The sequence below is a fragment of the Micrasema longulum genome, unplaced genomic scaffold (assembly GCF_059751315.1).
Source record: "Micrasema longulum isolate JH-2025_06_02 unplaced genomic scaffold, ASM5975131v1 h1tg000783l, whole genome shotgun sequence".
NCBI classification, from domain to species: Eukaryota; Metazoa; Arthropoda; class Insecta; order Trichoptera; family Brachycentridae; genus Micrasema; species Micrasema longulum.
Genome location: NW_028277976.1, coordinates 202346 through 217192, shown reverse-complemented (window position 1 = coordinate 217192; position 14847 = coordinate 202346). Strand labels below are relative to the sequence as shown.

Genomic DNA, 14847 nt, shown 5'->3' with positions numbered 1-14847 from the left:
ATTATAAAAACAGTTTCAATTAAGCGTTGATAAGATTTATGTTGTTTTATAGATATTTGATGGTGAAATGTAAAAAACAAACTTCTGTTGCTTTTAAATAAACCAAAATATTATTTAAACTAACTGGTCCAAGAAGAGGTATAAAAATGTAAAAATCAGACTCCCATTTAGAAAAAAGGTAAAGTAAAAAATTAGGTTTTGATTAAATATATGGGTAAGGCAGAAAAAAATATTGTGAAATGGGAAAAAACCTTCACGAAGAAAAAAAAAATGTATTTCAAACTGAAGGTAATAAGAAATTTGTGTTAAACAATTAATTGAAATATATGTACATTGTAATTATAAGAGCACACATAATAACATGTTTATTTGTGCCCTATTTCAAAATTTAAACAAAAAACATTGTAATGTTTTTTGCGTTGTCTAGTAGGTGAAATAATTAAGTCAGATGTATCTCAGCCACATCAATAAAGGTTTCAGCTCTTTAACTTAAAATTAACAAATGCGAGAATTGACGGAATTCGAATATAAAAACATAAAACAAGCAAGTGCTGATGTTACAGTATGTAAAGTTTAATATTAAGGAATATTTTTATGTTTTTTTTATATTTTTTATTTCCTTTTAATTACTATAAAAAAAATACCATGTAATCTTTTAGAGAAAATTATATTTTCTCTTTCTTATGTTTTACAAAATTATTATAACTGTCTATTTATTATAGGAGCAAAAATTCATTAACATCTTCTTGTATACCTACGAACAGGCCATGCCTTTGTGGAATTTTTTGTTTACTATTAATATGTATTTCATTGCTTTGTTATTATAATTTATTTTTGAATACTCTGTTTTACCTCGTATGTATATTGTATAAAGAATAAAAAATTTAAATAAAAATAAATAAAAAAAATTAAAAAGTGGCCACTTAAACCAGCCAATGATAGCTCCGATTTCCTAGACCTAAACTTTTATAATTCCTTCTCTACAATATTCTTCATCTCCGCTGTATGTTATATTTAAAAACGCTTATAGATCTTTCTTATTGTTTTCGAATTTGCATCAATTATAATCCCATCTCGCATTGGGCAGTCATTTTTTATCCGTCATAGTTTTTCACTCTGTGTAATATTAATCAATCTCACTCGCGCGTTTGGTGTACGAGACGGATTTTTCGACCAAGCACAAAAGAGTCAAGTCTCCAATCATTAAGAATACATTAGGGTCAGAATTCGGCGCTGGAATCTGGGAACTAAATACGAACGAAGAATTCACAAACAGAATTATTGTAGATGAGAATTTTATTACCCGCTAATGCGTATCTACAAAATACGAATAAAAACTCAACCGCAACACATCTCTTTAAAAATTGTACATAAATTTTGTTGATACTTTTAAACGATCACCTTCATTTTTATTGTAAAACGTTTTATTGATGTGCGATTCGAATGTCTGAAGTCATAAATAAAACACTTTCAAACAATGATCTCTAATTTTAAAAAAACTAGTAAGACAACTCGCAAAAAAATGTAATTAAATTCATGGGGTTATGTCCATTAGTAATTTCAGTAAATTGGTTTATACCATTGGCCAATGACGTAATTAAAGCAAAAAATTCAAACCTACAGCAAAACGGTGGCAAAAAAAAATGTAGTAATTAAAACATTAAATTAATTTAATAAAATAAATTGATTAGAAAAAAAAAATGTATTTACGAATGATTGTTAAAATTTTGGTATTTCAAATAACATAAAAAAACAAGGCTTTTTTGTTATTTTTTTTTTTTTAAGTAAAGTATTAACTAAAACCAGCCAATCCTGTCATTTGACTTGTAAACACATCGACTCATATTCTCTTCTCCAAGTTGTTCTCTGTCTATGTTGCAATAAACTTGTTTAAAAACTATACGTACATAAGTTACATTTATTACAGTTTTTATGAAATGATATAAGTTTGGTATTTTGTTATCTTTAATGCTGTTGACTTCCAAAAACGAGATAAGATCTTATGCTTGAAGAGGGACTTACACAGAATTAAAAGTAAGTATATAAAATACTGGTTTACTTTTATACATTTTTACATTTACAATAATAATAACATTATTGACCTCACATATAGATATACTAAAGATTAGAGATGGTATTTTGTGATAAATAAAGTACGTATACCATAGGATAATACGAGTACCAGTTTTTTTAGGGGAAATAAATAATGATTAGGGCGACAGAGTCGAGACACGCCCCGCATTTTTCTATTCGTAACTTACGTATGTTTGAAGTTTGACAAAAGCTTGTATTAAGGAGGTAGTGAACATTTGTACACACGGTGAGATAACCTCCCGCTGTGAAGCACATTTAGTATGCAAATTAAAAAAAAAACTGTATTTATTTATGCTTTATTAAGTTAATTCATCACATCTAAAGAACCAATATAAACTTTTAATGACATTACAATTTTTTATCAAAACTTATCAAGAACTTATTTTCCAAATTAATTTAAAATATTTCGATAATTTTTATTTCTTCAGGTAACTCATTGTACACTTTCATTATTAGACATAATTCACACACAAAGCTATTTTTACAACAAACAACAATAACAAACCATCACGCTGTTTCCCTGTAGGGGTAGGCTGAGAGAAAAGAACGCTTACTAGTTCCTCATTTCCTCGAGATTAACATTTTCTCATGAACGTATGCCGATTATTCTTACTCTTGACATGTACAACTTCAAGTATTTATTTTATTAAAAAAATAAATTGCATAATATAAGTATACATATTTAATAACAGGGAATCTAAATAAAACTAGTGAATAGAAAATAAAAATGGAGCGTTCTCTGCTAAAGATAGTCTCCATCTAACATGGCTTAGCCTATTCTAAGATGGAGATTTTTATATTTTAAAGTATAAGTAGTTCTATAATAATATAACAATAACAAAACAAATAAAACTACTTAATTATAAATGCCTAGCTAGTGAAAAGTAAGAAATTCATAATCGTTATCATACAAATATAAAGTAAATATATGCCAAGAATAAACGTTACTTAAACATAAATAATATAGTATAATATTTAATAAAAAACAAATTTAAAGTAATGTAATTCATAAGAATATAAAAAATATGTGTACCAATTATATAAAGTAGTACGTTTATAAATCTACATACATATATTTTTTTAATTCCCTCGCTACACTATTTATATGTGCAGTTCCTTTTATTTTAAAATTTGTTCAACATTTTCAGTCTTTTATATTTGGCATTAAATCATTAAATATATGTATTTTTATTATATTACTTTTTACCAAAGGCGGTTGATGCGAATGGGGAAATACAGTTGATTTGTGTTGCTGAACGAGTGTTACTATTTATTGGATTTGATCGTGGCATCTCTTTCTCGGTCTTCCTCGTTTTCTGCATCCATCAACATTTGCATCGTAGATCCTTTTAGCCGTTCTTTCGCTGTCCATTCAATCTACATGTCCAAACTAACGCAGCACCCCTTTCTTGATTCTGTCAATAATGCATGTCTCAGCCTTACACACTTCACGGATCTCGACATTTGGGCACCTATCATACATCGTTTTACCACACATTCGCCCGAGGGATCGCATTTCGACAGCATTCAAACTCTATAAATATTCATTATAACAACTCGTTGAAATTGTTGACTACTTTTAAGAAATTTATTAATTACTGCACATTTACGCTTCTGATAAACAAGAAAAACAAGAATAATCAGTTGTACTACACTGTCAGATCTAAGTGGAGCTTAATCGTCAGTTTGCCTGTCTTAGATAAGGCTGCTACCAACTCGTGTACATTCACCCACACAGCTACTCAACAATTTATATACAGCCTCATTTACATACACATTGACTCACGCATTACTGTTTACCATTATGGAGCAAGTACTCTGGGCTTGAGAAGAAACAATACAGTGACATGTTACCATTATTATTTGCAATGCATAAATAATCGTATCAATTAATGATTTAAAAAAATATTGAAGAAACTTTAAGATAGATTAACTTTAGATAGAAAATATAAAGATATTTTTATCGGGTGATTAAAATTGTCCACAACCATGTTTATTAAAGATAACAATATACAAAATAAAAATAAACATAAATAATATTCAAAATTCATGTTAGTTAATATTAATATTTATCCACTTACTGACTTTTTATGACTACCCGTGTTAAACCGTTATGTAGTTATACCAGACTAACGTACTATCTTCGTCAGGACACTCATTACACCAACATGCAAATTCTAAAATACACTATCACCTTTACCGTCACCTTAGTATTTACGAAAAAATTCATAAATTACACGCAGAGTTAAAGGGGATGTAGACACCACCATGTCCGAACATACACTAAAATTAGGTTGATAATATTTAACGATATGTCGCAGGATTTGTGGGAGAATTTGATGGGGAAGGGTTTGGAAGGGGAGGAGTAGTTGAACGTTACACGATTGGATAGTTTTTAAATAAAAAAGTGGGCTATATTGAAAAGATATTTGTTTATTTTTTTGGGAATATTATTTTTTAATCATTTTTTAATATAAAACACCTCCAGGTTGTTTAAAAGTCTTTTTTTAATTATTTTAATGTTAAATTTTAACTCTTGTATCCTTATGAAAATCGTGATTAGAATTTATGAAATGATTGGTAAAACTCTGAAAAAATATTATTTATTGTTGTTATTGTGTTCTTTAATTCAAATATTAAAGCTACGCGACGTTCTCCCAATATAACCCGATGGACATGGATTGTATTGTGATTGGTACACCCCTGAGTTGTAAAATATATTTTAAAAAATTACAATTTATTAGTATTTTTTAAATATTATTTTTAGTATAAAAGGAACGATTGATATTTTTTGCAAAAAATAAAAAAAAATCATACAAAAATTTAGTGTCTAACGAATTTTATTTTGATTCGGTATTCGATACTGTTCTCATGAAAAAAAACCTAAAAAATGTAATCGGGTGGAGATACATAAGTCCGCCTCGTAGAACGGTGGTTGGCGCACTCGCATACAACCTTTAAAGTTCTAGGTTTGATTCCTTGTAGGGTAGACATGAACTTTTGGTTTTAAATGTGGTCCTACACTGCAATATTTGATTATACCAGACCTGAATCGGATGACTCATCACCTTATCTTCAATGAAATGAAAATGGTACAAATATGTTGCAATTAGAGTACGAATGCAGTTTCCGATGCACCACTGAGTTGAAAAGAATTATGATGCTGATGATAAATGTAAATACAGTTTATTATTTACAAAAAATGCATCTTAAGACTTACCGGGGAATTGACATGACTTGTTGATGGAGATGTAAGATACCTCTTTTTTTTTAATAATCATATTAAAACCTTGTAAACGTTACTATACGAGTTTAATTAAATGCATTTTTTTTATTTTTATATTTTTATTTTATTCAGGAAACAAACAGTACGTATACATAGTTTTATATTTTATACAGTTAGACTTTACTATAATGGACCAGTGAAGTTTCCATATTATAAAATAATAAAATGTAAGGTTATCAATGATTGTACAAAAATGAGAAGGAAAAAAACATTAATGGAAGTTCTTTAAAAATTAAAATTAAAGGAAAAAAGTCATTTCAAAATTTGTGGTTAGTATTTACAAATAGAAATAATATTAAAAATGAAGAAAAATTTTTTTTGTAAAAGTAATCAAAAGGTAAGAATTAAAACAAAGAATGAAAAACATGCTCAGATGTAAAAAAAAAAAACCATTTCGTAGTCTTAAATCACACAAGTAATATAAATCATTTGCGTTTTACTCTTATGCTAACAATATTATTTTCATGTACCTTTTTACTAATTTTTTTGAAAAAAATATAGGTTTTGTGTGTTTTAATATAATATTTGATTAATTTTTCTACAAGAAAATCTACTTAAACTGACGTAAACGATTAGTTTTATTATAAACGTAATAGAATCTAGTTTATGCAAGTATCGATCAAATTGTATTACGTCAGAAACCTATGATTAGTTTATAAAAAGTAGATCCGGCATCATTGAACCAGCTCTATATATTTTAACATAAAATTAATTATAAATCTGGCATCACCGCTTCAACTGAGCGGTGGCTGTGCTTTCGTATGGAAAGAAGCAATTCGAATTCAATTTAACATCCCACCACAGTTGCGTTCACCTTAGTGATCCCAAAAAAGCAAAACACAAGCAAAACACGCGGCAAATACCGGCCAACTAGTAAAAAAAGGCCAAAAGCTAAGCCTTTGTCTCACCTGAAGATAAGCCTGCCTTCAACATTTCTACGACAACCATTTTCTAACAGGTTTTCTCGCAACCACGTGGATCGAGCTTTACACCTGCCGTAAAGCATTGCGCCAGAAGAAGACAAGTAAACTATATCTTCGAGTTAGAACGAGACGAACAACCAGAGGAAAGAGACTTCCTTATACGACTAATGATAAACCAAACGAGATGAAATGAGAGCAACAGAGAGAAATATACAAATATCAGTGATAAGAAAAGAGACGCAGCGAACGATCTAAAAAACAGAATAAAAGAGACCGGCCATTTTGGACCGCAGTGAATGCGAGCGAGATGGACGCTAAATATTTCAGTTTTTTTTGTTACCACAACTAATTTGGAAAAAATATTAATGTTTGTATACAAGCGAGGTTTACAAAGTAACACTTCTATTGATTTGGAATATACAATTTGCATAGGACCGTGGTTTCAGGTACGCTTTGTACGCTGGAAGTGTAGCAATTACGAAACTGACCGAATTCACAAATTCACTTAGAATGTTCAGTAAAATTTATCTCTAAACGAAGGCGAAGAACCTTAATATAATCCAAAATATCACGTCTTTAAAACTGCAGCTAATGATTGCGCAAGTACTCAACATACATATTACACGATAAATACTTCTGGCTGTTAATATTTGCTTAAAAACGACAAAATAACGAGCTTTTGGCTTCATTTAATTACTACTGATAAAAATAATGCACTTGACACGAATTGTTGAATAAAAAAGATACGATTATACTCTTTAAAATGATATACCTTATGAATAAAGAAATACGAGATACTTAGAATAAAAAAATGTCCTTTCAAACGAAAGGAAAAATTTGAATTCAAACTAATTCAAATCAAATTTAAATTATTTTCGGCCTATTTTAAAAGTTAACTATCGCAGTTTAATTTTTTTTAACGTTTCTCTAAAAGCATGTGTTTTTCAGTTTCTGAATACGAAAAAGAAAACAATTTACTGTGAATAATAATTAGCGCTTGCCCCCACAGGAAGAAAATTTATCACCGAATTTTAGCAATATTACTAAATCTTTGTACAAAATAAAGAACTATGTATTAACGGATCGGGATGAAAATATGACAACAGAGATGGGTAACATTTATGAGATGGTAATATGGAAGCCAATGACAGTTTATAAACCCTGAAAATACCTTGGGTAGTATCCAGTTCATGTCTACTTTTAAAAAATATTTTTTTTTTTTCTTTCTTTAAAAATATATTTTTTTTGTTGATATTTTGAAAAAATACCGTTTTGATTTTTATTAGGACACGTTTATAATATTATACATGAAATTCCAAAATCTATTTTGCTAGCAGTTATTGTCAGTTTTGGTCATTTAAACAAACTAGATGGAATAGATATGAATCTCCTTTCTAACCAAAACGCATTTCTGATTTTAGCAATACCTAATTTCAGCCCATAACAGTTTTTGCCAGTCAGTGGTAAACCACAATATTTTTATTACCTATGTACATTCGTAATTTTAAATGAAGGTTTTATATTTTAACAAATGAGCTTTTGGCAAACTTTCCATTAACCCATATAGAATACCACTAACTGCCATTGGAAAATACTAATTAAGGCAGGTAACTTATAAACTACATGGATAACATGTGAGTTAAATATCTTTTACATTAAACTATTCGATTATGCATATTTCAAACCTTAGAAAATTTATCTGATATCGCACGAAAAAAAATATTAATACGATCAGATCGCAAATTGTTTCTGATTTAAAAAAAATAAATAATCAAACAATTCGATAAGACCCTATTACACTTTTGACAGAACACGTTCAACTGACTTTTTGATTCATATTTTATGGAACAATTTTACCCCGGTGGTGATTTCGAACTAAATTATAATTACTGTGAGTATGAAGCTTAGGTTTCGGACTCGGCCTATTTCGGCCAAAAAAACGAGTATCGGCAGCCGTTTCGATTTCAGCCAGAAATTGCTCGAAACCTACGTTCAGCAGAACTCGGGTGCATCTTGTAGCTATAAACTCGCCCGCATGACGTGCGACCTCTTGTTTGTTTCGGCTTACTTACTATTCATATATTGAAAAAAATTGCAAAATCAGAGATATTGGATCCATTCAAATTAATAGTTTTTATATTGTCATTGTCTAACATAAAAAATAAAAACTTGACTGATTTTGTGGTTTATTAACTATATGTAGTAGTTGTGAGATCTTTTGTATTTATGTTTTTGCTATTCCTTTATAGTTAATACTTAAGTTAAAGTTCCTATAGCGTAAATCAAAGAACTGTTACAAATATGTTACATGTATAACATAACTACGAAACAAAAAACTCTAAAAAAACTAATTTACTCATTTACAACTTATGCGTTTTATTTCATTGTGTATTTTATTCGACACTTATTTTAATGAACTCGTAAAGTTGAACAATAAAACCGCGTAATTTTGGACGTTTTGAAGTAAATTTTAACTTATTTAAATAAATTTCCATTTCGGTTTTGACTGAAAATCTTGGGTCGGTCAGACGCTAGTATGTAGCAGATTTTTTTACTCATTTTATTTATTTAACTTTTTGTACATAATTTTAATTGTACATTGGCGGGCTTATTACCAAATGGCAATTTCTTCTAGCCGACCAGTAAAAAAGTTTTATTTTTATAATTCGAAATAAAACATATTCAATAGAAAATAAAGAGTAAAAAATGCTAAAGATATAAAAAAATAAATAAATATATTTGTATATAAATTACCCTAAATCGATACTATTACTGAATGGGAAAAGGAAAAAAGAAGAAAGAGGAAAGAAGGAGAGATTAAGGAAGAGAAAGGAGATGTTTCTTTAGACGTGATTTAAACAGAGATACTGTAGTAACTTCGTTAATGGTGGATGGGAGATGATTCCACAGTCGAGCGGCATGGAGACTACATGAGTTAGAGAAGAAAGGGGAATTGTGGATGGGTGTTAAGAGAGTGCCTCGAGAATTAGAACGAAGAAGTAAACCATGAACTGATAAGCGTTGATTCTTTTCACGCAGGTATATAGGAGCGTTGGGACTATGAAGTATATTGAACAGAAGTGAGAGGGAGTGATAGTCTCTCTGATGTCTAATTTTGAGCCATTTCAGTTGCCTGCGGTAATCAGAAATGTGGTCGTATTTTCATATTTTTGGTCTTTAGAAATGTGGTCATATAAAAAGACCAAAAATTTACCTTATGCATGTATTCTGAAGTCGTCCAAGTTTATCGAGTTGCTCACAGCTTAAATCAGTCATGGAACATCAGCGTGATCTAGAATGGGTAGTAGTAATGCTTCTACAAGAGTGTATTAATGAATACTAAATGCACCCATAAATACTTATTGGTAATAATTTTTGCAACCTTCTAAGTGAGTGTAGACTAAAAAATATTTTGTGGCTTAATTCATTGGTATGATTTCGCCAGCATAGATGTTCATCCATTAGTACTCCTAGATTTACGGATTTCCTGTATTGAATATTAGTACCATTGACATTAAGAGGATTAACCGAAGATACGTCTAATTTACTAAGCAACCTTTGACTACCCGCAAACATATTTTGTGTTTTAGATTTTAATGTTTTTTTATTTTTTATTTATTTGTAACATATTTATTACAGCAATTTACAGTGAATTATTTATACAACAAATTAATTAAGTAGTAAATGTAAACATATATATTTTTTATTTTTGCTGGTGGTTCATCTAAACTGCCTAACTAGGGATAGCTTCCCCGTTCTAAGGTAGTAAATTATGTATTTTGTAATAATATTAAAAAGTAATTACAGTTTTATGGGATAGATTGGTTTATAAGTAAACCATACTCTTTTGTCCAGATCGTCTACATCGGTAGTGTAGAGTTAATATAATTGCAAGCCTATTTCATCGGGTCCATTATCAGATTGCAACAATGTAATGGAACGTACTCGTATCTCGGAATATAAAACTACATCATATTAATCTCCGATAAAGTAGTACTGCAGGATAATAATTCCTCAGTTTGAAATTCTATCACAAAATGCGGTCAGCGAGTCGGTACAGCTCAAGTGTAGCACGGGGTAGCGAGAAATAAGCTCCTTGAATAAAAATATGTAATGCGAGGATCAAGTATTTGTTTCAGGTTTTATTACTGGTGCCATATAAATCATAGTATAAATAAATATGAATATGCTAATACCATTGATAAGTTTAAGTACCGTTCGCTAAGATGATTTTGTAATGTAGAACAAATGTATAACAAAAGAAAAATAATATTTTTAATTAATTAAACACTTTCTTATGACAACGATGTTTTGAGTATCTCTTAATGTTTGCAGACGAGCTGGATTTGTTGGTTCTAATGCTGGTTTTGATTCATGGTTTAAAGAAGAAGTATAAAAATTTAGCTCTTTTTCAGTAAGTGGCAACCTATAGTATAGTGGGCTGAGGAGGTTGTAGTGCGTGTATCATGAACCCCAATAAATGTACAAAAAATGATACTTAGAGTGATGCTGCGTTGTCCCCCTACTTACCCACCTGAGACATTGTTCCAATTCATACTGGATATTATACGATTTTTTAAAAAGAGACATTGACACATTTCTGGTCATGCGGTTACAAAAATAGGTAGATACGAGGTTTTCCTGTGATTTTAGTTATTTAATTCCGAAAATACTTACGTTTGCTCAGAAGAATTTCTCTTTTATGGCCCCAAGAACGTTTTTGGATGATTTTATTAAGTTCTCCAAAACGAAAACCATATTCAGAAAGGGTGTACAAGTCTGGATTTTGTCAAGAGACCATTGCAGGAAACTGCTACCAGATATTGCATAGATTTATAAACCATTAAGCGTGTTGTCTAGATGTTTATTGAAATGTATGTATGTTTATGTAATTATATTTATTTTTATTTTTGCTATTATTTAATTATGTACGTGCTTCTACTTTTTATTATGTTGTATCCCAACTAAACACAGGGTCCTTGGCCTCAAGGGATACGTTATTATTATTTTTTGTAAAATGTATGTATAAATAATTTATTGCAAAAAATAAGATACATGTTATCTGTAAATGCCTAGAACTCCAAATTTCCTTCTCAAAAATGTTTTCTTTCTCTGTTGTAACAAATTAAGACTTTGTTGTGAGTCTTTGGAAGAGTTGAGGAAATGTAGATGTTAAAACATAGGCAGAACGGTGAATGTAACACAGTGTGTAAAGTGACTACTTAAACCAGCCAATGACAGGTCATAAGCCTTGATAATGCCTAAACTTCCATATTTCCTTCTCAAAAATGTTTTCCCTCTCTGTTGCAACAAATTTAGATCTAAAATACTCCATAAGGAAGAAATCCAGCCCGTCTGCAACATTGTTGAATTTATTTTGTCATCACATACTTCGAATTTATTCAAATGATTGGTGGGTTTTAGTTTTTTTCCTAACATCACTCCACTTTACCAGTTTCGAATCTCTGCTGGGATGCTGGGAGAACAGTTTGTACCATAGGTCCTGCAACTCCAAATGCGTATTCACCAAATTTAGTGCGCTGCGTATAATGACTTTTCCTCTCTCAGTAGATGTAGCTTATCTAAGCGTAAGACGTCAGCTAGTTAATGTAGAATGGTTAGGTATATACGCCCAGCTAAATACTATAAAAATTGCATATTATGCACTTGTACAGTCATCGCTTTTCTATGGAAAAATTGGATGGGGGGGAGCTTTTAACAACCATATTAAAACCATTAAAAACTCTTAAAAAAATTATCTTAAAATAATGCTTCACAAAAATCACCTCAATGGCGCTTTACAATTGTAAATATAGAAAATATTCTAAAACTGCTATTTTTATTTATTTATTTATTATTTATCATGCTGTTTATTGCATTTAGCCGGCGGTTGGCAAGCCAAATGCCAAGAAAAGCACTCGCCATAGTAATTGTAATTTAATTTTTGTATTATATACTCCTTACTATTTTGCAAATGTAATAATATATTGCATTATTTATTATAGGAAGCGCCGATTTTACGCCAACAAACTGTATTTATTTACGAGGAAAACAGACCGACAAGAGCGTTGACTTATGAGATTACGCACGCGTTGACTTATGATAACTTAAGCATGTTCATTATCGTTTAGCATGTTTTTTAACTCGTCGATAGTTATTTGTGATTAAGCTACAGAAGTCAAAATTGGCTATTTATCAAATTTTCAAGGTGCAACTTTTGTTTTTAAGTGCCAATGTCCAGAATGTGAAGATTAGTAAATTCGTCACACAATTTTGGATTCTTTGGGATAGATCTTCCGGCTTTTGGTATATCTATTTGCCATTAATAAAACATTGTGCAATAAACATGGATTGGCTTGGATTAGCTAATAGTCTTATGTTGTTAAGTTTTTTGCACATATGTTTCATCATATAACTGTTGTGATTTGTAAAAAAGCTTTATAAAAGTAAAATAAATAAAATAAATAATTCAACAGCATTCTTATTCCACATTCCGTGGAAAACGTATCAAGTGTACCAGAAAACAAGGTTTTCATCGTTCGAATGAAATAGAAATCAAATGCAAATGCTTAAAAATAAAAATAATGACTTAACCATCTGGAGTAAAAGAAATTGCAAAACCGTGTGCCATTTGATTTATATACTATTTTTAATGATTTGTTATTGGTCAAAAAGTTGCACCGTTATTTTGTTGTGCGCGGAATGCAAAAAGACGACGGCAAAAAAGTTCCACAAAATGGCAGATTTATGCTCTTTAAATACACATAATTTAAATTGCGAGTCGTTTATTTAGTTTCCTAATCGGGCAGATAGAAGGTGAAATAGAACAAAAAGAAAAGGCAAATAATTACGCAAATTCTGTTTCTTATCTCTGTCATTCTTACAGTTAGCTGCGTGTGACTGAAGAGATTTATATGGAGTAGCAGAATGAACAATGTCTGTTTATGTTGCTAATTTTCTGTACGGCCGATTCTTTAAATCTGATAGATTCATTACAATCCTCTACCGTGTTGTAACTTGTTGAAATAATTAGCTAATTAAGTAATGGTACAGTGAATACAAAACATAAACATAGGTATTACATTACCTTTTAAAGGTATTTTATTCAAGAAAGTTCTAAACGGGTGGGTAGTTTTTCGCTGCCCTACTTCACCAAAGAGCCTACAGCAGATAGCCACGTCTAGAAAGCTCCAAAAATACTCTTCTCTAAGCCACTGCGGGGTAGACTCACTCACCCTTATTTACACAGTGGCTACAAATGCTGAGATATGTAAAATAGTTAATTTTTTTTAATGTAAAAATTCATATTTTTTTCTATTTTCTTTTATTTATATTCATGTATTTTAATTCTTTACAATTTTAAAAATTTTAACTGTTTCATATTGTGTACGTTATTTTTATAGTTATTAAAGTTGAAATACGTTTTTTTTCTGTTATATTATGAAAATGACCATATATCTTATGAAAAGAGTTTTTCAACTTGTGTTGGAATATTTTTTAATATCTAAATGTAACACGTTTGGTTTGCTAATGCAAAACTAGTTAATCGAATATAAAAGAAATGTTCATAATATAATTATGAAATAACCGTTGAATAAAAATGTATGCCAAACGCAAAACCCAAAATCGTTTAAGGCAAGACTAACTCAAAGAGTACCCACATCTTTTTTTAGGCTGTAATTAAATTTTTGTAATTTGACCAAAAAACAAATAAGTCTAACACAATAAAATCATGGCGTTATAACAGGAATAACTGTCGTGTTCCTCCTACACAAATATGTCAAACCCAGAAGCTATATTAAGAAAACTAAATAGAAACCCACACTACCCAAGAATGGGTATTTTAACTCATTATCAATATTATATAATAACAATATGTGCAATGGCGCACCCATTTCAACCAATAATACTTATCAGTAATTTAATAAACGATCGCGGTGACAGCAACCCACTGTTTCGTGCTTTAAAACAGCGTTCAACAAGTGACTGGCAGTATTAAGTAATGCAAATTTATTTTAAATTGAGGATAGTAATGTTCGGGCAAGTCGCTTCTTAATAAATGTTCCTGGAAACGTTACTTCACATTATATAAAAAAGTGGGATTTCATAGTTTAATGTAACCTGTTGTGACTGAGAAAAACATCGGTAGATTTTTTTATTTGTGGGTAAATTCAAAATGTTATCATGCATTAAATTTATTTATATTTTTATTAAGTATTATAAGATCGTTATAAATATTTGTTTTCATGTTTTATTAGAAACCTGTCGATATAACCAAAAATTAAAACCTTGCACGATCGACAACACTTTTTAGTTAACGTATTGTTTCTGAATGTGCACTGAACACGTAGACTGATCACCTTACCTTCATGTAACATGTAGTTGAAATACAATCCATTTAGAAGGAATCGAATAAAAATATTAATAAAGTAATAACAGATTATAATTTAAAAAAATATATTCCAAGACAATGATTAAGGAAAGCGTATTTAACATTTTTTACATTTACTGTAAAAAAACAGGAAAAATTAAACAACAAATTAA

General features: G+C 30.0%; 1 protein-coding gene across 1 annotated transcript in view; it reads right to left on the bottom strand.

The window, feature by feature from the left end:
• LOC148279013 (uncharacterized) overlaps positions 1-14847 on the bottom strand; it is a 103121-nt gene that overhangs the window by 81202 nt on the left and 7072 nt on the right. The gene's annotated exons all lie outside the window — the stretch shown is intronic.